The following is a 26,872-nucleotide window of genomic DNA, read 5'->3' as shown; positions in this document are numbered from 1 at the left end:
TGTGATGGGATGATGACTGAAGCCAGACCAAGAAGTCAGTGATTTCTTTCCTAAACCGTAATTCAAGGCTGTTTGGGCTATTGCTAGGAAAACTGAGGCAAGAACTGAGCTCAGGGAAGAGACCTGAAATATGGTGTGCGAGGAAAAAAGGAAGGCAGAGAGTTCCAGGCACTGGGGGTGGCAGAGACATGGGAGATACTTCAACATAATCTTTTGGCCATGTGCGACCCCTTTCATGGTCATGCTTGGCTTACAGTTCCATTCCTGAGGACAGCCAGGAAAAAACCCATTAATAGCACCGAGTAGTTTCCACCTCCCCAAAGAATGATAGCCCTCTCTGGCTGACCTCTGCAACAGGCTTGTCAGCCAGGAAAGGGCCCTGGGCGCTCAACCAGCAGCTTACGGTTGTGCTCCTTCCCTAGGAGACATGCTCCCTGGAGTCCCCAGATGCCATTCCCGACAGCCCCATTGCCTAATATGGTGCTCTATCGAGGCATTGTCAGGGGGGCTGGCGGTGGAGAAAGTGTTGCCTCCAGAAAGAACGCCTCAGCCCCCTGGGAGAAGAAGTGTTCTTCACTGGGTTGTAACCTCTTGAGCTACAGTGGAAAGAGGCTGATGAAACTCCAATTACCACTGGATTGATACCATAATGTCAACTGGGCCTTCTACTAAGCAATTAAAGTTAACTTCTGCCTCACAGTTCCTAAGACAAAAGGGAATGGTCTCTTCTCTGCAGTTCTTTATTTAAGAAGCCAAGAATGTTGCATTTCAGTGGGTTGTGTTGTGCTAAACACAGACCTTGGGTTATTCAATGGTTGTGAAACTTGTAAAGCAGCTGGCTATATATAATTCTACAGCAAGAAAAGGAATTAACTTAGCAGTCCTTTCTACGTGGCTGCTCAGAAAGGATAGTATATTAAGAAGTGAAGTTAGCAAATAAAGTGAAAGCACAACTGTCACTTAGATAACATCTCCAGAAATGCTTTCATGCCTCAGCCATGTCATGAGATGCATTCAGGATTCAGTTTGACATAGGATATGAGCACTCAGAGCCAAGACATTTTTACTTGTGATTTATAATTATACATGCATACATACACTCTTGAAAATCAGCAGGAGATGCAACTTGACCCATTACCAACAATTTTCCATCGCTGTTCCACATTTACTATGTTCAGTTTTTCAGATAAATTAAGACTTAAGGTCTCTTGCTATGCATATAGATAAGTAAGCTTTCAAAAATTCCATGAGGTTACCCATAAGCTAAAGTTATGCTTAAGAACCATGTTAAATTGGGACTATCATTATTTAAAATTTCAATTCCATTTTAGGTCTGGCTGCACTGACATCCGACCTGCAATAACCACAAGAAGCTTTGGCAGGCAACTGGCAGGGTGCTTATGTGTGGTGGCTAGTTTTCAAGGGCTCTAAATTCCCACTTCCACTGGCTTCTGTGACAGCAACAAGCATAGAAACTCCCTGACATCATATATATTACTTTTCACATCGGAGTGTAAACATAACGAGGCATGCTGACAGTTCTAAAACAGTCTCCAGGTTCTACTCCACTACTGTGCTGGTAGCAAGGTATTCTGGAGTCTTGTATTTCAGACCATTTGAGAGCTCCAAGTTATCAGCAAGCATACTGGGAAAGAGGACTGGCTGGATAACACTTATCATCTTGCGACTCTGTACTCATGACCAGATTTGTTTTGTGTAGGCTTAGGAACTCTCAGTGATATCGGAAAATGAGTAGTGGAGGGTTTGGTTTTTTTTCCTTAGGTGAAGGAAATGACCTTGAGCATTAAATCAGGGCTTGCACAAAGTCTAAAGATAGCATTTCACCATCACCAGGCTGGAACATTCACAAGAGGGAGGAGGAAACTCTCCTACACTAATTTCTCCCTGCAGTTAGGTACGGATTGGTTACGACCCAGCAAAGACTCTGGTCTGAACAGCCAAGGGATACAGGATCTCACCCAATCTGACCAGAGGGCTGACTCCCATTTACCTGAAAGGGAAACCAGGAGTATAGCTGCATCATCATGGATACAGGTATGATATCTGTCTGTGTAACATCAGCATATTAAAGTGACTTTCATATGTCAAAGAGCACGAGAATGGTCAATGCTTTTTGTCACAAAGACCTGTCAACTTGTGTCAAATTTAAGTAGGTGGATTAAGCTTGTGGACATAGCCTTAAGGGATCAGACAAATATAACTATTACGTAGGCATTCCTAAAGTGCTGACTCTGCTAGTCAGACAAAAATAGACAAAATGCTTTTTTGAGGAGACAGCATGGCTCACCCCAGCCCTTGTGCAGTTGCAGTGTGTAGGGATTGTCCCCTGTGCGCAGCCCTTATAAGACACAAGGACTGCCATTGTGGCACATGGCTTTCTCCTGGGGTAGATGCTCCACTGAAATAGGTGAGCAGAGAAGGACTACGGATGTGGAACAGTTGCTTGACAGACCTCATGTCCAGATCATCAGCAGAGAAAAGCAGTAGAGCTTCTTCCTTTCAGTGTTACTTACATTCCCTGCAAAAAAAGTGCTCTGAAGAAGAGAAATGGCTCAAAATGGTTTGACCATTTCTTATGGGTTGCTTCACTCAAGCCAGTACAGAGTCACAGTGGCATCAGTGATACGATTAAAAGCCATAACCTCATCTTTTGGAAGACAGGAACTTGCTCAACAAACTATAGAGATTACCAGAGCATGATGGGCATTTAATTGGGAAACAATACAGTTAGCAGACCCTAGATTAAGTGAGGTGGAAGACAGAGGGCTTGATTCAAAGTCATTTGTAATCAATAAAATCTCTCTTAATGCATTCGGTTGGACTTAAATTGAAGCAAATACTATTTTTATCAATAAAGAGTGGAATGCTCAGCATTTTGCAAAACCTGAGCTCAGTCATGTGGACAAGGTCTGCCTGCCCCCTCATGAGTCTCAGTTCTCCACTGAGAGATAATCTGATTTATGTGCAACTTCTGCAGACAGTTCCCAACCTCAGTGGAACCAGGAAACTATAATACCAGCTGAAATCATTACCACTTTTATGAATATCCATGGGCATTTCATTTTCTGTGTTACATTTAAAATAACACTGGAGAAACTATTCCAAACAAATGTCAGTCCTAGGTCCTGAGAACAAAAGTCTTTCTAAGGGGCTGAAGTGAATAAGCAGTGGTGCTCTAAATAATTCCTAGTAAAAAGGATTTTAGGAGCCGCAGGGTCTGATCAAACCATCATATGATAAATTCAGAATGTTCCCTGACTTAAGGACTAAAAAACTGAACAAACAGTTAGAACAAAATTCTAGCAATATTGAATTCTGTGGAGTCGATTAGACACCAAAGAATGGTTTATGGATCCACTTGAGGAGCTGCAGTGTAATTGGTGACTCCAGATTTTGTTTTCATTGCCATCCATAATTATGGAAGTATATAAAGCAACCATTGCTTGTTTAGTGTTTGTTTTCCTTTCACTTCACATTTTCCTAAAATGTTGCTATTAAATCAAATTTGATCACGTGTAAGCTTCCCACATCTTTCTCATTTCTTATGAGAACTTTGCTTTCATATAGGAATTAATCTCTAAAAAACACTGTAACCACAACCTTGAACAAAAGTAATTTCTTTAATAAAATGTGTGTTTATGTACCTGTATTCTCCTGAGTTTGTGCAAGTAGATGGTCCGGTAAAGGACTATGTCACCCATGCATTAACACCCCCCCCCCATATTTAATTTCTGGTAGGTAGGAAGCAGCCATCATCAGTCAGCACCCTTATCAGATGGTGCAAGAGTTCCTTGGCAGTCTTGACGTTGCGTATGTACTGTAACTGGGAACTAGAAGGCTGCCAAGCGTTCACAGTATTTAAAATAGATAAGTAAAGCTAAAGTTGGTGGCTTTAGTCTAGTTATCAAGTTCCCATGCATTCTCAAACTTTTTTTTTAACGTACTCAGCCCACAAGGCACCAACATAGAGTAATTAAATTCCATTTGTATTTTCATTGTATCATTCTTCTCTTACTTTACATCAAAGAAAGTAATCCGTAAAAGTTAGTTCCTGAGCACTTGTACATCTAAGAGAAAAGAGTATGCATGCTTGTATCTCACAGATCACAGACTAGTAGTGGACTACAATTTGAGGGCCACACTTAGTTGAAATTTTTTGACTAAATGTTTTTTCCATTGAGCTTTTCACAATTGCATTTTTCTAACTTATTCCATCATTTAAAAAAATTATTTTTTAACTTCCAAGACTGAATTTTTCTGATGCCTTTAATCCTGCAAAATCTTTTAGATTAGGTTTTACTGGTTACACCATTTATATGGCAAAAGGATTTTGCTGAAATGTGTTATGGTGTTTACCAAAGTGACTTGTGCTGATGAGGTAATTCAGTTTGCCGTCATAACCGTACCTTTATGAGAAGGCTTTGGCAGCACAGCTGTATCTGCAAAGCCATTGAAAAATTCTCCAGGCCTGAGTCTATTTGTGGCTATATTGATTTGTCTTTTATTCCACATCTTGATGCGTGAGGTTTTATTTCCACCTTTGGAAATAAAAACATTTTATTTTGAACTATCATTACAAAGCTTGTTATAGAATGAGATGTACGCGAGCAGCCCAAATATCACTGAAAAAATTGTTAGTAGGCATTTTCTCCATAATATTTGCATAGTGAAAAAACTGTGGAAATTCCACCCAAAGTCAGCTGCTTCTTACAAATGGCAGCTCAATGATAGCGAGTCTCAAAGTTTTCTGTATTATGGCACCATCTCAGTTTATATACCACCAATTTAATGTAAGTCTGAAAATATTCCCTTCTCCTGAAAGTCTGTATTCCTCACCTACCTGTTCTCACTCATCTGAGCCATTCTTTAATGTTGCTTCACATGATGTACTACATGTTTCTGGCTCCAGTTAAACTGAGGAAGGGGAAAACTGGCTGTGGAAACATCACCAAACAGATAGGTGCTTATGCATAAAGGATAGAAGCAGCGTTCCTATCTGTACTTCGTAAAACCAACAATAAAACAGTCCTGAAATATGTGATCTGGACTTCTCAACCACATAGATTTACCCCTCCAGTTAGCACAGATTTCTGTCTCATGCTGTATCAAAAAAAAGGGGTGTAGGGGTGGTGGAAGCTCTGCAGAGTCACTCCCACTATACTGTAGTTCAGCCACGAGTATTCACTCTGCCTTTTTTATAGTGTATGTGAAAAAGGTTCCATTAAGGTCTGGGAACCAACTCTCACTATCCATCTAAACCTGATGGTCTCTATGATATTTGCTAATGACCCGTAAGGGGCGCTGGTGGCTAACAGTACTGCCCGTGTCCCCCATGTGCTGTCTCGGGTTCCCAGCCTCAGGTATGACTGTGATTTCCAGAGAGCAGGGAGGAGTCAGAGCGGGTCTGATGCCTGTCTTCAGGTGAAAAGTTAGTGATCTGGCTCATAGGTCAAAATTCAGTGATCTGTATTTTAGTATTTGCAGGGACAAAAGACACGCAGCCATAGAGAACCAGGTTTTGTTAGCTCAAGTGTTCCGGAGACTTTTCTGCATGAATATTCAGTCTTTTCTGTGTAAACACAAAATACATAAATGCAGCATACTTTTGATTTCTTTAGATTCATCAAATGTTGCAACACATTTTTAATGTGTTAAATTGCCTGTAAAATAATATGATTTTTTGACAGCAGGTGCTAATGAGAAATCAAGCTTTCAAAATGTCACGGAGCCCAGCCAAGTGAAATTCATGTTTTAAATAACCCAAATCTAATCAATCTTTGTTATGGATTTACTGAAATCAATTAATTAACTCGTCAGAAAAGTTTGATCCCATGTAAAAAAGTATGGAATAGGTAGCCTTTATTCTCAGTTTCCTATCTTTCCTTGCAATAGTTTGTTAATAATTTTTCTCTGGAAGCAAATATTTTCACTTAGTTCAAGATATTCCCTAGGGAAAAAGGAAAAAAGACATCATGATATGATACCAGTGATATCAGTACACTGAGTAATGCTAACTTCCTTTCTGCAAGCTGCACAACTTAATGAAGTGGACCAAGTTATTGGTTTAAAAACTTCAGAAAACAAAGAACTGCTGCTCAGGAACAACAGTAATTTATGCCTCAAATTTAACAATATATTTTCAATGACAGTTGCACTTCTAATTATAGGATAAAAGTCAGCAATAAAGTTGAAAGGGCAGTTATTTCAAGAGTTGAGTGCTTAACCAGTAAAGAACTTCCTTTCAGATTGTCCAGATAATTTCCAAACCAGCTCAGGAAGCATTTTCCTAATTTAGAAAAATGTCATCACTGCTGCTCAGCCCAAATCACAACACTGTTGTTTTGCTGAGCTGTCCTGAAATATTTCACTCAGAATCAAGGAAATCAATTGCAGTGTTGTTTTACGGAAATCGCGTTATGGACCCGATGCTCCGCGTAACTGGAGTGAGTTCCACAAAGGACTATGTCTCCTGTTGTTCAGTGCATTCAGGTTAGTCCTGAGAGCCGTGTGGGTATGTGCAGATAGTGGGAAGTCATTTCCACTTAGAGAGCTTGACTCTTAGGGGAAGATGAAGGCATCAGCATAAAGCTGCGATGATGGGAATTCATGCAACCTGGCACAGCAGCAAATTACAAGGAAGCATTTGAAATGTGCTGATAGGTTTAATTGTAACCAAATTTCGGGATAAAACATTTCAACAATTTAATAGGAAAATCTTCTGGTATCCCCATTCCACAGTTTTTGAAATGTCAATTTTTCTCTGAGGGTCAGGGCAAAACCAAACATGAACGCGTTGGGATTTCCCCAGGACTGAACCTCTCAGCTTGTTATCAGCTCTTTGTCAAAGTAATATGTACTACAACTGTGTCTAACCACTGTCATGACTGTGTCCAAATACCAAATAAGAAAAGCATTTGCTTCAAGTCTATTTGACAGTGGGTGACAGATAATCTGATACTCTGTGATCTTTTCAAGAAGGAAGAGTCTTCTCAGACTTCCCTCAGACGAGCACTCTCCTGTCATCTGCACTTGAATGCTCTGCCTCCTCTTGAGAGACAATGTCTTACAGAATGGGATTGTAACAAGGAATCCTGACACAGGGCTGTCAGGCACATAGGTGATTGGAGATCATTTCAAATAGCTAGTCACTAATAGTTTATTACTTATGTCAACGTGAATTTTTTTACCCAATGCTAACTTTCAGTCATCAGGCTTGCGGAAAATAACTCGCTCAAGATGAAAAACAGGGTAGTGGCATCCATTCTTAGTTTACTAAGGGGGGACTCGTATTTATGGGCTACAAAATTGAGGGGCTGTTACTTTTTATGAGTGCTGATGTTCCAGTACATGCCAACCAAAGATGATTTGTAATTAAGTCTGGAGAAGAATTAAAAAAATCCAAACATTACTGGCAGTGCAGGAAAGCTCTGTATCAGAGTTGCTGTATTGCTGATACCAAACATAAAAAGAATCAGAAGTTACCCTAAAACTCAGAAACATACTTGTTTGATGGGAATTCTATATACTGACTTCGGGGTTTCTCTTTCTTTGTAAACTTGTTTGCATATAATATTTATTGTTGCTCAGATGCCTGGAATACAGCATTGTATTGAAAAACCTTTAGGAATATTTTGCACATGTGGAGAGAAAGGACTTTTTCTGCAGGTAAAAATTTAGGAGATCCAAAGTCCCAGAAACCTATGGGACTAGGCAAACCTTTGGTGGGTCGTGCAGCAATATTTATGTACATGAAAGTCATGTATGTCCTTTTGTGGGTGTTAGGCACACGAAATGGCACGCATCCCTCTGTGTTAATACTGTTGCATTTTCTATCTCTCAGTCTCACTCTGCAGCAATGAAGATAACTGGGACAATTATAAGCCTTCACTTTAAAAGAATCACTTAACTTTGCCTTCAGGGAAAACGCCACAGCAGGATGTTTGCAGACAAACTGTGGGGGTTTGCATCAGTAAATCAGTAAGTGATATGTATAAAAGAAAGCTCTTACAAAGCATGACAGCAAAATACATTTGAGATGCTGTTGTGAGCGACAGTCACAGCTCACTGAATATACTTTCCCTCAGCTAAAAAAGTTGTTGGGTAAGAGAGAAACCTTCATTGCAAAACATGGAAATGCAAAACAAGGGCAAAGAAAAAGGGGCAGAGGACAGAGGTCAGATTTCCCCTTTAAAAATAGGGCTAAGGAAAGCTTAGATGAAAGATTAGTAAGGCTGGAGGGAATGCCATGGAAAAAATGTCATCAGGCATCTGACCCTCTGTGCCTTCACTGAAGTCTGCATCTGTGGAGGAGTGGCAGCCACAGCCTCCATTGGTATTATGGCTCCTGTTTGGGTCTAAAATAAGGTTTTTGGCCTAGATACTATGTTCTTATAAAAACAGAAGATACCCAACTTGCTACAGTGTGTGTATGTTTATCTCTATCTATGTGAATATCGCAGCACGAGACCCAGAAGCTATTAGTCAGTGAATTACTCCATCTGTGTGGCATTTCTTGTGTGACTGTTCCTAGATATCTCTAGACACAGATATTCTCACATCACCAGGGATAAGCGTTTTCTGTAATTTTTACTAGGAACAATGCTTTAGTGGTACTGGGAACTAATAAAACTGTTGAAAAAGGACAGAGATGCAATGCTGTGTACATTCAGGTGTGCAAATGGTTTGAAATGTTTCATTTCCGGTCAGAAAATAATACCCTACCACACTGGCTAAATCAGCTCAGATTTTGAGAATTGTAAGACCTACCTCATCAACTGAAACAGTAAGTTTTTCATTTGGTGTCTCTTTCAGTTTTAGGTGCTTCTGTATTTGGTTTAATTTCATCACATCTTCAGGGCTGTGAGAGATTTGGAATAGGCTTTGGACTGGGTTTGCGTGCTGGCTGAGGAAAGCATGGCTTCCATTTAAGAAAAGAGTAACTGTTTGAGCAGTTCTATGAGTTGCTTTTGCTCTGACCCTACTTAATGTATTCAACCCAGTTGGTTCAATAACAAGAAGTAAGCAAATGTCTCTGCAATTTATGTTTATGCACACAGAGCTAAGATTTGTAAAAAGAAATCTGTATGAAAAGGGAATCTTCATCTGTGTCTGTGTATGACTGCAACCTACTCTTGGCATTTATGACCAAAATTAGGAAGGTATTCTGAGCCTGCGAAGTTGCAACGAGTCTGTATTTTAATACAGATCCCTCTCAGGAAACATCATGGTTCTACTGAACAACGCTTTCAGACGCTCACTAAAACCACCATTTGATCCTACGGAGAATTAAATTAGAACGGAGCTTTTTGTAATAATCACCTGATCAAAATAACTTGCTGGAGCCATCACATATAAGGGCAACTGCCCTTAAGAAGTAGATCACATGCTATTTTCATTTAGTAATAGGACCAGGGGATAGCAAATTATGTAAGAAATATTTCCTAATCTCCGGGGAAGGGAGAGCAATGACTCTTGAACATGTTTCATAGCCGCCAGATACAGCAGGACCCCCTTCTTGCTGAAGTGTCTGTACCCTTTCGGGAACATGGAGATGGGACATAGTGGGGCTCTGAACTGTGGAATGAGTCACCCAGCCGTGCTCCCACGTCCTGGTACTGCAACCCTCTGCACTGCACGGAAGTCACGTGCACTGACTGACTTGCAGGTTATTGTAGTCCTGAAGGTCTTTCCTGGAACAAACAACTTTACTCCATGGCAGACCATGGAGCAATTTTTAGGATGGTGATTTTTTTTGAATTTTGGAAGTTTTCTGAGTCTGTGACATATTTGACTTTCTGTTCAATAACCTTCTGACACTACTCCAGGAGGTCTAATGTCCTAAATTAACCCCCATCTAGCACCACCAGAGAGCAGGGCATGCAGCATCTCAGCATTTTGACATCTAACACCACCACGGCTAACTGCAGCAAAGACCACAGTTTATTTTGGCACTTTGAACTGAAAATACACATAAAGACACTTGGCCAAGCAGTAGAGGATTGTGGGTGTGATTGGTCTTCTTCAGAAGAGGTAATTCTAAGCACTGTGGATGTGAGACATCCTACATCGCTTTGGCCAGGTCCCAGTGACTGCTCTGTGGAGATGCTGTTAGCAACACAGACATGAGTAATGGGGGAGGGAAGCCAGAGAGAAACCACTCGGTTTTGTGAAAGCTGAAATTTTTAGTGTTCTGAGAGGTCTCTGAGCAGAAATCTATCTTTATATTTCTTGAATCCTTGGTAACTTTTTTCCTGTCCCTACAGCACCTCAGGAAGCAGTGAATATTGACTGGAACTTTCACTAAAATATGCTTGCTAGAATGGCTTTCCAGGACATGTAACCCTGTTGGACACAGAACTGGATTTTGACTCTAATTCACCCTCCTCGGCAAGCATCTTCATCTTGGCTGAACCACTTGCTAGTTCAGTGACCCCTAGGAGCTAAAACCACACCTGATAAATTAGGGAGAGTAAATTCCAGAAATAGGAATTCATGGAGATGCCTAAATTTATGAGTTTTGTTGAACATATAGTAGAATATTTGGAAATGCTTTATTATTTAACACAAAAATACTTGTTACTCATAGCTGCAAATGTCCTTGGTGTAACCAATATTTCCTCTAACAACAAAAAGCTATTGGAGGAAGGGAGAGTAAGCTAGAGTAGAAAGGAAGAAGAGGAATCAACACTGATTTGAACCAGAATGCAACTTTCTGTTTCCTCTCATGGATGTAAAAAAGAAATTTAATTTTGAGTTGACTTAAACACTCAGCTTAGCAATGAAGTAAAATATATTGACTCCTTCTTATAAAAAATAAGGCAAGTAAAACCAGCTGGATCTCCCAAAGAACAAAAAAATGCCAGTAGCACTTTTTTTTTTTTTTTTTAATTTTTATCAGTGCACCCAGCAGATTACAGAAGGTTGCACTCTCCTCTGCTCAGGGGAATCTGGACCCAATGTAATCCCTCATTTATTGAGGCAGAGGACCTGAGTATCACATGTAAATAACGCTGGAGTGGAACTCCTTCCTTTCTTCTTATAAAACTACCCATTGCAGAAAAACCTTAAACACTAATTGAACAGATTACAGAGAATAACTCTGCAGCCTTATTGTTAAGGTTCTCAGAATAAAGGGAGACGCATAAATGTGTCTATGGTGTGAGCTAGGAGTCCAAGCTACTATTATAATCAATAGACTTAGATTCTTATTCACCATAAAATAGCTGCTTATGGCTCAATTAATTTACTTAAACATAGGTGATCAACGACATTCAGATGCTGTAGCATACCCTTCTGGTTTCTAGCTGCTACTCCAGGGTGTTGCAGATATCCCGTAGGTCCCGAGTCATATCTTGTCAGTCCAGAATGGGTATTCTGGGTATCCTAGAGCATCTCGTATGGCAGTGGGCACCTGTGTTTAGGCAACTGAGCAGCAGTCTGGGCTCTACTGACCATAATGACCTGCTGTCCATGACTCCGGTGGGAGCTGGGACACCTAGTTCACTTGCACACCTGTCCATTTGGGTTTCTGGTTCCTAACGCGGAGATCTGTGGCGCTGCAAAGACCGTTAGGATCTTTGTATGGTTGCAAACTTATCAAAACTTTCGATGAACTAATATGAACATTCATGTCAGATCAGTCCTCTCTTCCCTTACTTAAAACACCAACGATTCTTCAAAGCAAAAGAATAAAATCTCCCAGTGGTCATAAAGTGCATCGAACTCCCCTAGTGAATGATGGGAAAATTACTTCAAGTATTGGTTTCCTAACAGCAGTGAAAAAGAGAAATCTTTTTTGGAGCCTTCCGTTGTGACTGAGAGCAGAGAGAGAGGGCTGGATGGGAAGAGAAGGGGCTGTTTCTCAGACTCAAGAGACAAAGCTGTTTGCAGTGGGACTGAGAAAAACTCAACTGCAGCTGAAGTTAGTGACTCTATCCATTTGCCTTCTCCTTTGTTTTACAGATTTTCACATTTAGTGCAAAGCAACATTAGTGTCTGGGTGAGAACAAACTTTTTTCCCTCACTCTAGAGCAACTATTAAACGAGGACCTCTAACATAGTGGAATCTCTGCATTTTCCCCAAGTAATGAGTCTAGCATTTGGCCCTATCCAAAGGGAAATTTCCCCAGATAATTTATTTTTCAAACTTGGTTTGCTTTTCCAGTTCAAGGAACCCTCTGGTTGTGCCCTCATGAAACATGAAATAAGTTGTACAACACATTTTCCAAGGACCGTTAATGTGTGTGGCAGCTACTAACGTTTTGATAACTGAAGTCTCCCCAGATCTCTCTGCTATTTTTTTGCTATGCAACCACAGACCTTCCCATCTTGTTTGGTAGATCCCTGAAACTAATATGAAGAAACTCATCCAGTTTTTCATGGAACAGAAGGGTACTGCAGCACGTTGTGTTTTTTTTAAAAGCTCTCTCAAAGTGATATATTTAGGAGGTATGAGGGGAAAGAACTGGGCTGTCCTTTATTTATCTTCCCAACAGGTGCAGCACAGGGAGGCACAAAGGCAGCACTTGCTAATTTCAGTTTTGCCAAGTACAAAGCACCCTGTGATCTGCTGAAAGACCGTTCCCTGTTTTCCTCCTAAACTCAATGAATTTTTTATTTTAGTGTGACAATATTGAATATTTTTCTTGTGCATAGATGCTATGCTTTTTGAATAGGGTGAACAAGCTTTTCAACTCAAGTAAGAACAACAGTAAACCAGGTCAATCTCAGATTATCCTCCTACAGTGGTATGAAAATAAAGTCAATGCATTGTATAAGAAAAAAACAACAATGCAGTTCCTTCAATTTACACCATAATAAAGCAAAACATAAAAATTCCCAAATAAATCAAGTTTGGGGATTTTTCTTTGCCAGTGTGTGTGTGGGGGGGTTTCAATCAAATTAATCCGATTGGAAAAGTAGTCTTAAACTTAGAAGAAGTGGAGGTGGAAGGTGAAAGAATAAACCTGAGATGCTCAGGTATCTCAGAGGAAGTATGGGACCAACACTTAGAAATTAGCGATGGGAGGGCAAAGACAGCCTAAGAACAACTCAGTTCCCAGCGTGCAACAAGATCTGTGCAGGAGGACGCGGCTCTGTAGGGCTCAGGACAGGAGCGGGGCCCACCCTGATGGATCTAATTACAACAGTTAGGCGTAAGTTTGCTTTCTGTTTGTGAGGGCTTTAAATTTATTAGCTAGAGGTGATGAAGAGAAACTTTCTAAAGAATTGAGAGGGAAAATAAGATAAGGGGTTAGGGTTTCCTCCTTCCCTCATCCACCAAGACTCTTTTACCTGTGACTTTAATACAGTGCTTGTAAATGACCTGGCTGTCAGTATGATTTGGCTCCAAGACTGAAGGTAGTTAGAAATAATGGGAATGCATTTTACAGTCAGTCCTGCAGAGGGATAACGATGATGGCAGAAGATGGATGTCTGTCTGCTTTTCTTTTGCCTCACTAGGCATGTATCTATGCAGCAAGGACGGCAGCAGCTGCACTACCCAGTTTGGTGCCATAATCAAACAATTATACAGGTCCAGTCTTCTGCATGGAAAGCACTAAGCAATGTTATACAGTGTTCACATGCTGGGTTCTTTGATTTTCAGGAAAATTTTCCATCAGTATTGTTAATTTTGACACAAGCCAAATTCATATACTGAAGCAGAATTTCCATTTGACTCCTTTTCCACCTCTGAAAAATTGTCTAGCCTTGAAAATATGACATTAAAGAAATCTTACTTTAATTAACTTTTAGCCAACCTTGATACTGAGTTTGTTTTCCCATGGGAATGCTGCTCTACGTGTCTGCTTATATGATTTGTATGTCTAGCTGTCATAAAGCTTGTTTGACAATGCCTGTTATCTTGATACACCAGACTGCGGTATTGATTTAAATACTATGAATATATTGCAAATACAGTTATAGAACAATCATGCAATGAAACAAAACCAGTCATGTTTAAAAGCCGATAGAAGTACAGGCTGTTTTAACTGGGCTTCTTCAGAGAGAACGGCGTCACCGTATCTCCAAAGCAGTCTCTACTGATATGTCTGTTTACCTCCTTTTGCAAATTGCTTCATGTTTTGGAGATTGTCCTTCTAACGGACAATATAGGCACATAGTTTTCTTCACCACTGTGCTGTTTATAGATCGAAAAAAGTTTTGCTAAACGCTGTCTAAAGTAGACGCACTGATTTTTAATTCTGATTCCTTGCCAATATGTGGATGCTCCAGGCAGTATTCAAACAGACCTTGCAAACCCTTAGAAAATGAAGCTGGCCGACAGTTGATAAATGCTTTGGCTCAAAATTTTGAATGCTTGCTTAACTCATGGCCATGAGTTATTTCCTAGATTGGGGAGAATAAATAAGGCAAATTTACAGAGCTGCCTACCAGGGATTGACTTGCACCTGTCCCTGTGGGATGATGCCCACAAATAGTTTGAAACCGTTGCTCTTAAGAGACTTGGCACTCATACAAAAGCACGTCCAAATGCTGTGGCCTATGACAGTTTAAGAGGGCACCTAATTAATGAGCAGCTCTTATTATGAATATTGGTTAAAGGAAAGGGGGGAGAGGAAAGATTCACTGAGTGATTACAATAAATTACAGGAAGTAATTATATGAGGGAGGGTTATTCTGTTAGTCACCCGGAAAACTAAAGGCTGTTAAATTTAAATGCACTGGTACAAGTCTTCAGCGTCACAGTCCCATCCTAGTCATCCACTGGGATTAGTTAACCCACGGATGTAGTCTTTGCCTTGTGAATATGAAATTTTGAATAGGCCAAGACAAAACTTACAATGACATGACCATATACTCCAAGGAAGCCACAGCTGATGCAATATATAGAACTTCGACTTTTTAGGAGTACAACAAAGGCCTTAAATCATTAGTTGTGGAAGGCTGTTTCGACAGTGACAAATTCCATTAGGCTGAAGTGCTCCAGCAACCTTCTATAAGATGAGTGGTGTGTTTAATTTGGTGATCCTATTTGTTAAGAGCACATTGTGAGGCTACACTCTCACCAAGTCAGGAAATTTCTCACTTCGGTAATCTAATAATCCTAAAATAGCTCAAAGAACATTTGGCCTGAAAAAATAGCCTGGGAGCTTGCTACAGCGCTGCCTCTGAAAAATCTAGCTATGTACTTCAGAGACTGCATTGACAAAAAAATGCAAAGCTGGGATTTTCTTAACATTTAAGTATTAGCCAGTTTCTGATTTCTCAGCTGCTTGGCCTTGTGTGTGCTGTTTTTAATTGTCAGGACCTATGAGAATAAGGAATATGGGATCGTTTATGTAGATTGCTTCTTTTGGAAATGTCAGAAGAATACTGCTTAGGTGCCCATGTGATGCAGAAGCCTTAAGCCTCCTTTTTTCTCTGCTTTCTATTGTAGTTGGCCAAGAAGTTCCCCAAAAGTTTCTCAGAGAGCCCTTCCAGTGGTACCTTACAGAATGTAGCCTGTCCAAGGTTCACCTTCATTAATTAATTACCTTCAATCCTTCATGCCTTGAAAACTACCTTGAGAACAGGCATTTGACAGACACATGAGGTTCTGAATTCTTAGTGGTAGAGCTAGTACCAGTTGAAGCAGTGGTATTGTGCTATTATTGGTACCAAATACTCCTGCCACTAACATCGAAAGTACTTATACTTACTATACAGGTACCGCCACAGCTCAGGTGAGTTCTTGATCAATGAAAAATCTTAGGAAGCAGCTAATTTCTTAAGAACAATAAGGTAAACCTGTTATCACCCGTATCTACCGGCTGCAAATAAGCTGGGTTACAACCAGCATACAACCTGTATGTATCACTTTTCCAGAGCTCATTACTACTTGTGAACTCCGGGTCTGTCAGGACAGAAGGCTTCAATATTTTTTATGTCCCTGAATCAAAAGTCACATCAAAAGTCACATTTATTCCACTGTCAATGTAATGTTGTTCAGAGTTGCTAAACTTATTTTGTAATACAACCACAGAGCTGCATTTGTAATCACTGCATTGTAAGAACATCTTTGAAACAATCTGGTCTTAAAGAGAATAATAACCTTTAGAAACACTAGCCTCTCAACAAATTTTCTCCAAAGCACATATCTTTTGAAAGTGCAGAAATATTTTAGGTTATTTTTTTTTAGTTGGCAGCCACAGAATGCATTCTGATTAAACTGTGTAATATCCAGTCAAATAACAGATCAAATAAAGAGGACACTTAATACAAGTGTAAATCATTTGAATTACAAATAAGACACTCTAGAAGGGGCTTGGCTCTAGGTTTGATATAGAGGATTAGGCTCTCGTATTAATACGTGCACTTGGTGTAGCTATTTTCAGAAGGATACTTCATCCATCATTGTCCTCGAGCACTAAGGAGGGCCAGTAAGTAAAATGATCACATTGGTCTGTCAACACTGCTTGTTTAAGACTCAGTCGTGCAAAAAGTTTAGTTTTCATGTACCCCCAACCCAACAAGGTGCTGAAACTGCCTAGGGCCCCTGATAGTTGCTCTACTCTTCCCTTATACAAAAACCAGAAAATATTTCCTGAAGACTTTTAAAATAAAGCAAATCCTATCTATAGGTCAGTGTTAAATCAAATGTACTCGTTCAAGCTACACACATGGGCCTACCAGATCTTTCAGAATCAATGGGAAGTAAATGCTGTTTAATGACTCTATACTTACCATGAGGTCATCTTTAAGATTAACCTCAGTTTTGCATTTGGGAATGCATTAGAAACCTGCCTGTATACCTTGCACTTGCAAAGAAAGTACAGGTTGCACATTTATGGCTTTGCAAAAGCTATGTATATTGTCAATGCTAAACAATAATAATCAAAAATTCTTAAGAAAAGGTCTAAATTTGAAAGAAAAATAAAAGAAGTAATGCAAATATAAGAAGCTTATTTACCTTAAATTTTCAAAATAGAAAAAATAAGTGCTACCTTGTAAAAAGTTATGAATAAATAGACCCTGAAAATCTTATGCCTGTTTGGGCAACCTCCAATAGCCAATTCTGTACCTTGCTAGCCGACTACATACTCAGTTTCTTTGCTATGAACTTAATAATACCACAAAAAATGGGCCAGTATTACTGCCTTTTACTCTCCCGAAACATAAAATAATGACTTCCGTAGTGTGGCAAAATGCATCGTTACAGTTTCACCTGTACAGAAAATCTTCTTCGCTTATGCATTAGACATACAGAATGTATTTTCATCACAACCATAAAACTGTTTCATGAACACATCCTTTCTATTACATAACTTATAAAACTTATGAAAAACATATCAACATGCTGACTTTTTAAACCATAAGAAGTGCTTATTCCCTGCTTTCCAGAGTCTAGATATCTTAGCTATAGAAAAACCACTAATTGCATTACAAAAAGCCTGCAGTCTTTAAAAAGTAACTACAGCATTTGCCCAACCAAGTAGTTTCTCAGTATCTCTGCAAAGCCACTGTTTATTGTCTAAAATAGTTGGACACCAAAACAGTTTTGTGCTGTACCTCTCACTGAAAGTAATTTCCTAGTTTAAAAGGATCAGTGATCTGTAATGATATAATGATGTTGCATGGTTAACACTCTTAGATGTTATTTGTTGCTGAAATAAGCAAGATGGTCTAAAAGGTGCTTTTTGTGTGTGCATACCCATAATTCCTGTAATTAAGCAACGTTCAGGTAATATTTGTTATGCTTACCATCTTTCTTGGTGGGTTCCGGCATTGTTTCAAGAATTCTTTATTCCCAGTGAGTGTCAGTCTTTCAGATGCAGTAAGTAGTAGCCCCAAGTCCAGCTGAGGGAGTATGCAGATCAGTATGACAAGCAGAGGGTAAGAAGAATTCCTCTGCTTTATATACTGCAACTGAAATATCAATCAAAATAGCACCTCCTCTCTTTTCAATGCAAACACTTTGAAAATTGACAGTTATGGGAACCCCTCTCACATCTGTTGTCTGCAGCCTCTGCTCCCTTGGCTTTTGGAAGGAATCTCTGCTGCATTGCATGGGGCTGATGAGAACATCTATAACTTTCTAAATTCAGCCGCACCGCTCGCTCTCTGTGTCTCCCTCTGTAACATGCAGACACGCATACACACGCAGATAGAAGTTGAAAAAGTGACTGCCATGCTGTTAAGGAGCCCCTCCTGCCTGCAGAACTTATAGGAACTACCCGTATACACTTACGCCCTTCTCCACAGCATAAAAGGGACAAGTATAGCCAATATGCCTCAGTGAAACTTCATTTCCTTCCTCTAAGAGAAAGTGATAAGCAAAGATGGAGTGAGAAGCGGAGTACTTTGCAATATTAACGATGAAAAAAGGATTATTGTGTTCCTGTTTGGAGCAGTGAAGACCCTCCATATCTCCCTCCTGTTTACATTTGCTATACTTTCTTGGGTCCTTTCCCCATAGCCACCCTCGTTTTGTCATCGGTAGAGACTTTAATGTCGCTTTCAGCACTGCTACCTCATTAACTGGAGAGGTCACTGCTGAGAGACGAGATACTCTCTTTTCCACTCATCCAGGAGATGCAACACTCCTTGCCTTTGCCAAGCCAGGAAATCAGACAGAAGGAATGGAAATCCTATCTGTAGCACATGCACCAAGACACTAAACTAAGCCACTGGGCTGCCCTCCTCTTAAACTCCTACTTAAACTATGAATACGTAGGCAACAGAAATGCAGGTCAAGTTAATCAGGAGGTACTAGGATTTATTTTCTTATGCCCATTTAGGATTTTGAGACAAAACTGTAGTGATTAGTGCAATAGATGAAGTGGCCCTCAAGGGTTTCGTGCTATTAAAACACATGTTCATATCATTATCACTTATCAATAAGAACTATGCTATTAGACAGAGTGCTCAGTGTCTAAATACACCCAAATGTTACGGAAAACATATTTTATGTCTTTGAATATGAGATAGAGATGGAAGAGTGGTCATGTGCCTATTTATCCTTTAGCAAATGCATGATTGTTTCCTCTACAATCTGTTGTTTTCTGGCTATTTAGTTGTTTTATATACTCTTATAAGGGATGGGCACTTCATTCCTTTTTTTGAGAGACCAGACGTGGCTTTTTCTGCTCTACTCGTTGTAGTGTTTTGTTATTTGACTGATTCATGTGCCTATAAAATACAGAGAAAGGCAAGACCCCTGCCTACAGAAACCTAAACAAGGAATATTAAAGCTATTTTCCTCCTTTGTTTTATATCACTATCTAGGTAAACCTCCTTATATCACTGAAATAATTCCTGTCCTTCGAAAGCAAAGAGAACGCTACCCTGAGTAGGTAACCGGGGATTTTGTACCTATGTGTGTGATTGTGGTGGCAGTGGGGAATCGGTGCATGAACAGATAATAACGTCGCAGAGATCATGTTTTCTCGTTCCCCTTTCTACTACTGACATCCAGGCACCAAACGCTGTGTTGGGTGGAACCGGAGGTGAATGAGGAGCGATTGCTGACTCTTTCTGGCATGGTGTCTGCTGAGTGGGCTGTTGTAAGATATAAAGAAAGTTTGCTTTGCACTTCACCCGTCGTGTGCCAAAAGGTGCTGAGAACTGCATCTCTGAAGATCAATACAAACAGGATTAAATAAAAAAATAAAATTAAAGCACTGGATGAGTTAGAGAGGACTTCCATTGAAATCCCATGGTAAGGAAGGACTGGAGGCCAATGCTTATCCTTAAAGGCTTAAAGGACTTCCTTTCCAGGAAGAGGAAGAAGAATATTCAGGAATTCTAACTCATAGACTACTTTATAGTACTAAATTAATCTATACTGAGACCACTTGTTGCCCCAGAGGCCAAGTGAAAGTGTGCCGTTTTCATCCACACAGCAAAACTCACTCTCTACCCCAAAGCAGTGAGACTGCAGCGAAAATATCCACAGGGAATGGCTCCTGGCATGTGCCTGAGCTATGCTTAGGCAAAGGTGGGAGAGCGTTAGTTGGCTTGAGCCAAGATGGTACCAGGGAGCGTGCTAACTATCCGTCAGTGTGAATAATCACAGGACAACACTTGAACCCATGCCCTAGCCCTGCTTTATTTATGGGTATAGACATTGCTAGAAAACTAAATTGGCTCTATAACCTCTGCTAGGCAGGAAGGGAAGATAGGCTATGTGTAGAAAAAGGTCACGGAACACTATAGTTGCCTTTGTAGTGTGTCGATAAATGTGTTTTTCTTGAGAGCTCTGTTTTGTAAAGACCAGCTGAGAGTGCAAGCAAAAGGGTCTTCAACTGCATAAAATACATGGAAACTAGGGAGTAGCGATCATCTGAAAATTTGCTTATCCTTTGACTCTTTCCTGCCCTGACATTGTACTTGCATAATTCATTGCATTTCACATTAAGTCCTCTTTTACTCTCATAAAAAATTCCTGTGTTGCAACTTTTCTGTAATGTAATTTTTAATTGTATTATAAAAGATGCCACTCAGGTAGATTTAGGCTGTGATGTCTCAGTGTCCCTTAGCAGTAGCAGTCACAGGGAAAGCAGTTTATTTCCTAAGGAAGGAAGCCATATTTTATTTGTTTCAGTCCAATTCCCAGCTGAGTCCGTGCCTCAAGCACCTGCAGATATTTCATACTCCAGTCTAAGACAACCTAGGCATTTTAGTTCATTTTTCTTCCTGCACGAATGTTGTCACAACGTTGACCCCATCTTGCTTGGGTCGTAACAGTTATTAGTACTTTGGTGCTATTGGGTAGATGTCATTCGGAGCTTGCCTTCTTGTACTCCTTTTCCACATTTGCAGAAGGGCATGGTAGTCATCAAACTTGCCTTATTACTGCATACAGCAGAGGTGTTGATTTTGGCCAACAATTGCCCAAATTTCTTTAAGACTGGTTAAAATAAAAGGAAAAAACTGAAAGCACAGAAATTCCTGACCTTTTCAGTTTTTTTTTTTCCATTTTGGTCATCTCTAAGTTTATGCTTCTTGGATCACAGGTATGTCTAAACATACTTACAATTATCCATTTAGCCAACCTGTACGTTAATAACCCGTATGTTAATAAAAGCATTTATCTATTCATTCTATGAAGTTCAGATTTGTAACTACTTTTTTCCTGCAGTCCTGCTCTTCTTCCCTGTATCACTCAGCTGATTTGATTGCAAGTCGTTGTGTGAAGGCACTGAGCCAGAAGAGGAAGCATTTAGCTTCTCTGTGCTGAACACACAACTCCTGAGCATGTGAAAGGCCACAAACCACCTTCTGACTCAGCTGCCAGCCTACTTGCCCTATGACCGAGCCAGAACCTTTGCAGAAATTGTGAGGTGGAAAGAGCTGAGCTCCACATTGTTTCTAGCCCACCTCCTGTACTTCAGTAGATAGAACTAGGGGCCGTGCCATCCCCAGCCGTCCTTTCATTAACTTACCCTATTGCTAAGAGCACATCTGTTTGCACAGGCTGCCTCATGTCTCTGGATGGAAACTCTTCTCATAACTTGATATACTTCTTCCATAAGTTGGCTTGTGACCTTGTATTTTGCCCTTCCGTAAAGTGAATGTCGTCTGACCAAAATTTATCCTCATCGCAGTATGGCTTTTGTGTACCACTGTAAGCCTTCTTCTCAGCCACCTCAGGGGCCAAACATGCTAAGCTCTCTGAGCCTTTCCCTTCCATGCCTTCCCCAATTAATCTTCTGTGGTCTCTTTCCAAAACATGAGATTCCTATTTCAACTCCATTCAGCTCCTGGAGCAGTTTCCAAACAGCAGCTAACCAAGGCGTCAGATAATTAAATCATTCTCTCTTGTCTGTTTTTAATAAATTCCCTTGGTCAAACATCCAAAGCCCTTATTTGCTCTTGCAGCTGCTAGATCTGCATCCATAACTTCATATTTGCTGCTATTCCTAGGACTGAACTCTCTCACTTACTTCAGTGTCTATTCTAGTAAGTCACTGTTTGTTACCAGAGAAAAATCTTCATCTTGTCACCAAGCCAAAGGATCAGGACATTCCCAGAAGGCCTCAGAGGCAAATCTTTAACCAAACTATTTTAAAATTTTCCACTGAAAGGTTTTACTGATATTGAGAAAAAGTGATCGATTGAAATAAGAACGCTGGACAGAAACTAACAGTTTAGATGAGAGGAAGAAAGGATTCCCTGTCCACACAGGACAAAACCTGGAAATAACCCCAAAAATGCCGGCATGTCTATGCATTTTCATTTAAAAATAAACAGCATCTTAGTTTTGTACTAATGAAGTATCCAAAGTTTTGAAGTCTTATGTAACAGAAAGCCATTTTCTTCAGTTTTAATACTTAGAGCTTTGGAGCCTCTAGGAATCAATTATTTACTGAGTCCAAGGACAAAGGATAAGAAGTGGCAACAGACGGAGCCTTCCATCCTATCAGGAGGAACCCATAGACACGCTTCTCCAGGAGGATGTTGGAATGAGGTTTGACAGTGCCCAAGCCCCATCCAAGTCCCATGTCCCCTTCCACCAGGCACAGGGCCTGAAAAGCCTGTTCTCCACGTCTATAGCAGAATCGCATTATAGTGACATCACCTTGTGCTCAGATTCTGCCTTTGCCGTGTATGCTATTTAAAATATGACGTTATAGATTTTGGTGAATTTGTTTCTTTTGATATTACTGGTGATTCGCAGAGCATTTTTTCTTTTCTACCAATGAAAGTAAGAAATCAATTATTTCAATTTATACCATGCTAGCAAGTGGAAGACTGACAAAGTACAACTGAAAAATGCACAACTTCTACTTTTGCAAGAGAGAGAAGGACCTCAGCATGGCAGAATGCTGCATCTCAGGATATCTGTTACTTTTGAAGTCCCCATCTAATTTGTGAAGGCAGTCCTTTTTGTCTGACATCTTTGCTGACCTTCCTGGTGTTGATGAAAGACACCTGGATTTACCTGGCCAGCTCAGTTTAATCCCAGCTTTGCACTGTAAACCCACCAGAAAAAGAGACTTTCCTGCTCTGTCATGCACTCTACTGTTCTGCCATGTAAACAAGACATGACCTTGGTTGAGAAGCGATGAGAAATACTTTCTGTATAAAGGTAGCCTCCACAAATGGGGTCTTACTCTATGTAGCAAGACGAGGGAAGATTAAACTTTAAAGCCTAGATTGCATTTTTTTTCCAAGACAGTCGGCTTGGAGACACTTCAAGGCATGTACAAGATGTCGTTGACAGATAAACACCACTTGTCAGCTTTACCTTCTGCCTTACAATGACCCAAAGGGTGACATTACTGTGTAAGCAACACATGCCCCATGGTGTCCTATAGCAGTCAGAGTGTTTCCTTTCTGACAGTAAATTCCAGCACACTGAGGCACTCAGCACCAAAGTCAAGAGCTAGTCCCTAGGTCAGGGCAGCAGGCAAAACGGCAGGAGGAGGTAGGAGAGCAGCTTCTTTCGGTCAATTGCTTGGCTGGGTCAGTCAGAAAAAAATTAAGATGAGGGCTGCTAAAAGGGAAAAGTGATGGGAATTTTGCCACTGACTTCAGGAGAGCCAGAGCTTATATCGCTCTGTTTTTAAGAGGAAACTTGAAAGAGGACCCTGCAGCCAGGAGAGGAAAGAGACATTGTGGCCCAGATTTTTGTTCTGACTTCCACAGGTGAGATTGGGAGCAGCTCCTCACTTGAGCTATGCCTAGGTAAGCAAGACCCATGCTGGGTTTCCATGCTCCGTCGTGCTGAAAACTGCCTAATTGTGACGGCCTGATGCAGTGTAACAAACACAAGTTTCTTTGGCCCTGATTTGATCTGTCCATTAAGCATGTGAAATTTACCTCAGCAGCTTACAAAGAGCACATGATTTGGCCCAGCAGATTATGGTGTATCACGCTGGTGTGGTGTCTCCAGCACAGGCCAATGAGGCTTGGGATGATGAAAACACTCCTTCATCATTATAAACCTAGAACTCTAATCTCGGGTTGTCCCTTAGAATTGCATTTTTTGTGTTTTCTGATTTGAATATAGCATTTCAACATTGAACTTGGTGGATTAATTTTAAATTATTTTCAGTGCATTTGATTGGTCTTATTAGAAGTCTGCAAAATTTCAAAAACATGCCTGGAGAAATTTTGCCCTCAAAATTCCTGAAATCCATAGCTATCCCAATAACAGCACAAATTTTCCCAAATTATTTTTTCCAAGTCTGCTTCCCTACTGATTACAATTAGCATGTTCCATTGTCAAAATTCTGCAGGTACCTCTTTAACCTAAAGATGTACAGCTTTGTGTATTATGGGATGTATTATGGGAAATGCTAGCACAGGGGATTCCAAGTAACCTTGATTAAAGATTCTTAGACAGTTCTAGAATTATTGCAATGACAGAGGCAGAGTTTGCAATTAGTGCTTATACAATGCCAGTCTTCAACGCTAAAATTGTCACAAGTCTCCAAACTAAAGTATTAGAAATATATTTCTATTAAAAAACTTTACTTGGTCTCCTTTAGAATTTTAAATATTGCAGTCTTGCAAACTTTAATACTTCATAGAGGTAGATAAATATTTCAACAATTCAGAATGAATGATGTAAGTCCAAGTGTCATAATTCATCAGCATTCAAAGAAAAGCATCCAAGTCCCAACCACGGAGGGGCTGAAAATAAAACTTTAAAATTCACTCCATTTATTAGCCTGGTTATGTTGTCAAAGTGGCTGTTCTTATTCAGATTGCCACCATCTAAGATCACGTGCGCTATATACTCATCACTCTATGCAAGTACTTAACAGAAATACATTCAACTCCTACATGTCCAAAGAAGTTCATACGCATCATTCAGCATCAGCAGATTCCTTAACTGGGGCATACCTCAGTTCTGCCTTTGTAAAGTGGGGATGATAACCCATTCCTTTACCCTGTAGCTATCATCACGCTGCCTTTTTTTCCTTAGAGAGCCTCTGGAGTGTGCATTAGTACCTGTTTGCACAGTGGAACCTTAATCTCAGTTGATACTATGATATATTATTACTATTTACAGTACCTAAAAAATACCGCTGCATATAAATAGATGAAATAAAAGGTACCAAGTTGTGGGGCAGATAGTCTCTTTTGTCTATTAAATTACCTCTTCTTAGCATAACTGCAGTATAGTTATAACAGTATAACACAGTGGGCTAATTTGTTTGACATATTAATGGTACAGTTTCCTGATACGCATAATCCAGTGCAGCTGCAGACTGCTGCCAGCAGGATGGGCCCATTCTCCCCTCTTTTCTCTTTTCCTCCTTCCTCAACAAGGACGCCTCCTTCCCTTTCTTGCATTTGACCTAGTGACTATGCAGGATGAGTCAGTTCAGCTTACCGAGCTGAGTGCATCCTACACGTTTGGAGCAGGAGGTACTTTATTTCTGCTGGCTTGGCTAGCTGAAGCAATACTCTCTAGCAGCCCTGTGATCGCTAGATAGGAGGCAACGGGAGCGCACAGCAGCAGGCAGGGGAGTGGGACCGTCCCTCTTAGCTGCAACCTACACACACATAGTGTTAAGTTTAACGGGAAATTATACCCTCGTTGTGTCAGAGGTCCAGTTTATAAACATCCGCTTCCTATTCTGGAATATAATTGAGATACGTGTGAAGCATATTGATCTCTTAATTCCAAAAACGTCTGTTGCATGGAGTTAGATTTTTCTTTAATTTACCCAAATCTTTCCTCCTTTGTATTGGATGAAAAAAATCAAATTCCTTTCAACCCTCCATGAACCACTGGGGAGTCCCACTGATTCACAGAGGAGAGTGAACAGGGTCTGCAGGGGACGTAAGTCAAAAGGCAGCATCATCCACTGGGAGCACAAAGAAATCCTGCAATAATTAGCCATGAATCTCCACTTTGGTGGAGACCTTCACCTTCTCACTAAGAAACGAGGGTTATTTAGTTTTCATCATTTGCTCTATGAGCCTGACCAATCCTCATAACTTTGTGGTTCCCCTCAAACTCGATAGTAGCACCGCCGTAGCTTCCTTTATGAACAGCTATTGGCTTTAAAAGGAATACAGTGCTGGTTTCCACTAGTATTTCCAAGTCTTTGTAACCTCTATTCACTCTGAGTCAGCACAGGGCTGGAAATTAGATATGTCTTTTAAATGAGTGTTGAGGAGATTTTCTTGGGGAAAGTCCTGTATGTGGAAGATTCTGATGTGAAGCTTTTGGAGAACATTCAGCATGAATTTTAAAGATAGGCTGTAATTCGAAAAGTTACATGAAGTGATAAGTTTAAACATTAAAAAAGACTCTTAGAATCAGTTAACGACTTACTGCATTAATTAAGCTTCACAAACAGCCTGGTGAAAGTAGGCTAGAAAGAATATTTTATATATAAAGGAATAAACGGGGACAAGTCACGGGATTTGAAGATCCATGTAAGGTATTGGGTCAAAGGGCAGGACCCCAGAGATATGGCTCTCAGTCTTTGCCCTTGGCTCCTAGTGTAAGGTATATGCTGTTTTCTGGATCTGTGAACCCTGGAAGACAAATCCCAAGGGGACATATTTCACTTTTGCCATGGACTATACATATGAAGTTCAGAACAGACACTTGTTTTGACCTTTTGGGTGAGATCCTTTGCGTTTAAGTTTTAGTGAGTGCAGTGACAGCTTCTGCATCTGAACTCATCTTTCCCAGCTGTCCAGTCAGCGGAGATCTAGTCATCGGGCTCAGTTCAGTTACTTAAACATGATCACATGCAGCCATCTGAGAGTGCTCTCTCGTCTCCGTCATGGCCTCCTGTTGCCCCTGCACAGCATGTAGGTCATCAGTAAGTCTGGTGTCAAATCTATCTCTCTTCCATATGATTACGTAATTTCAGGCACCCCTAATGGCACTACACACACATGTTTAGGAATCTGAACTAAGTCCTTATCGAATGGA

At 40.4% G+C, this 26,872-nt stretch overlaps 1 long non-coding RNA gene across 1 annotated transcript in view; it reads left to right on the top strand.

Annotated features, from left to right (window-relative positions):
• The first annotated feature begins 1,919 nt into the window (after positions 1-1,919).
• Positions 1,920-26,872, top strand: part of LOC134510271 (uncharacterized) — a 29,783-nt gene continuing 4,830 nt past the window's right edge. Inside the window, exon 1 of the long non-coding RNA XR_010069548.1 lies at positions 1,920-2,055. This is a non-coding gene — a long non-coding RNA (uncharacterized LOC134510271). The remainder of the gene's footprint in view (positions 2,056-26,872) is intronic.

This window comes from Chroicocephalus ridibundus, chromosome 1, assembly GCF_963924245.1.
Source record: "Chroicocephalus ridibundus chromosome 1, bChrRid1.1, whole genome shotgun sequence".
In the NCBI taxonomy this organism is placed as follows: Eukaryota; Metazoa; Chordata; class Aves; order Charadriiformes; family Laridae; genus Chroicocephalus; species Chroicocephalus ridibundus.
The sequence above is the reverse complement of the archived record's forward strand: the minus strand, read 5'-3'. Positions and strand labels throughout refer to the sequence as shown.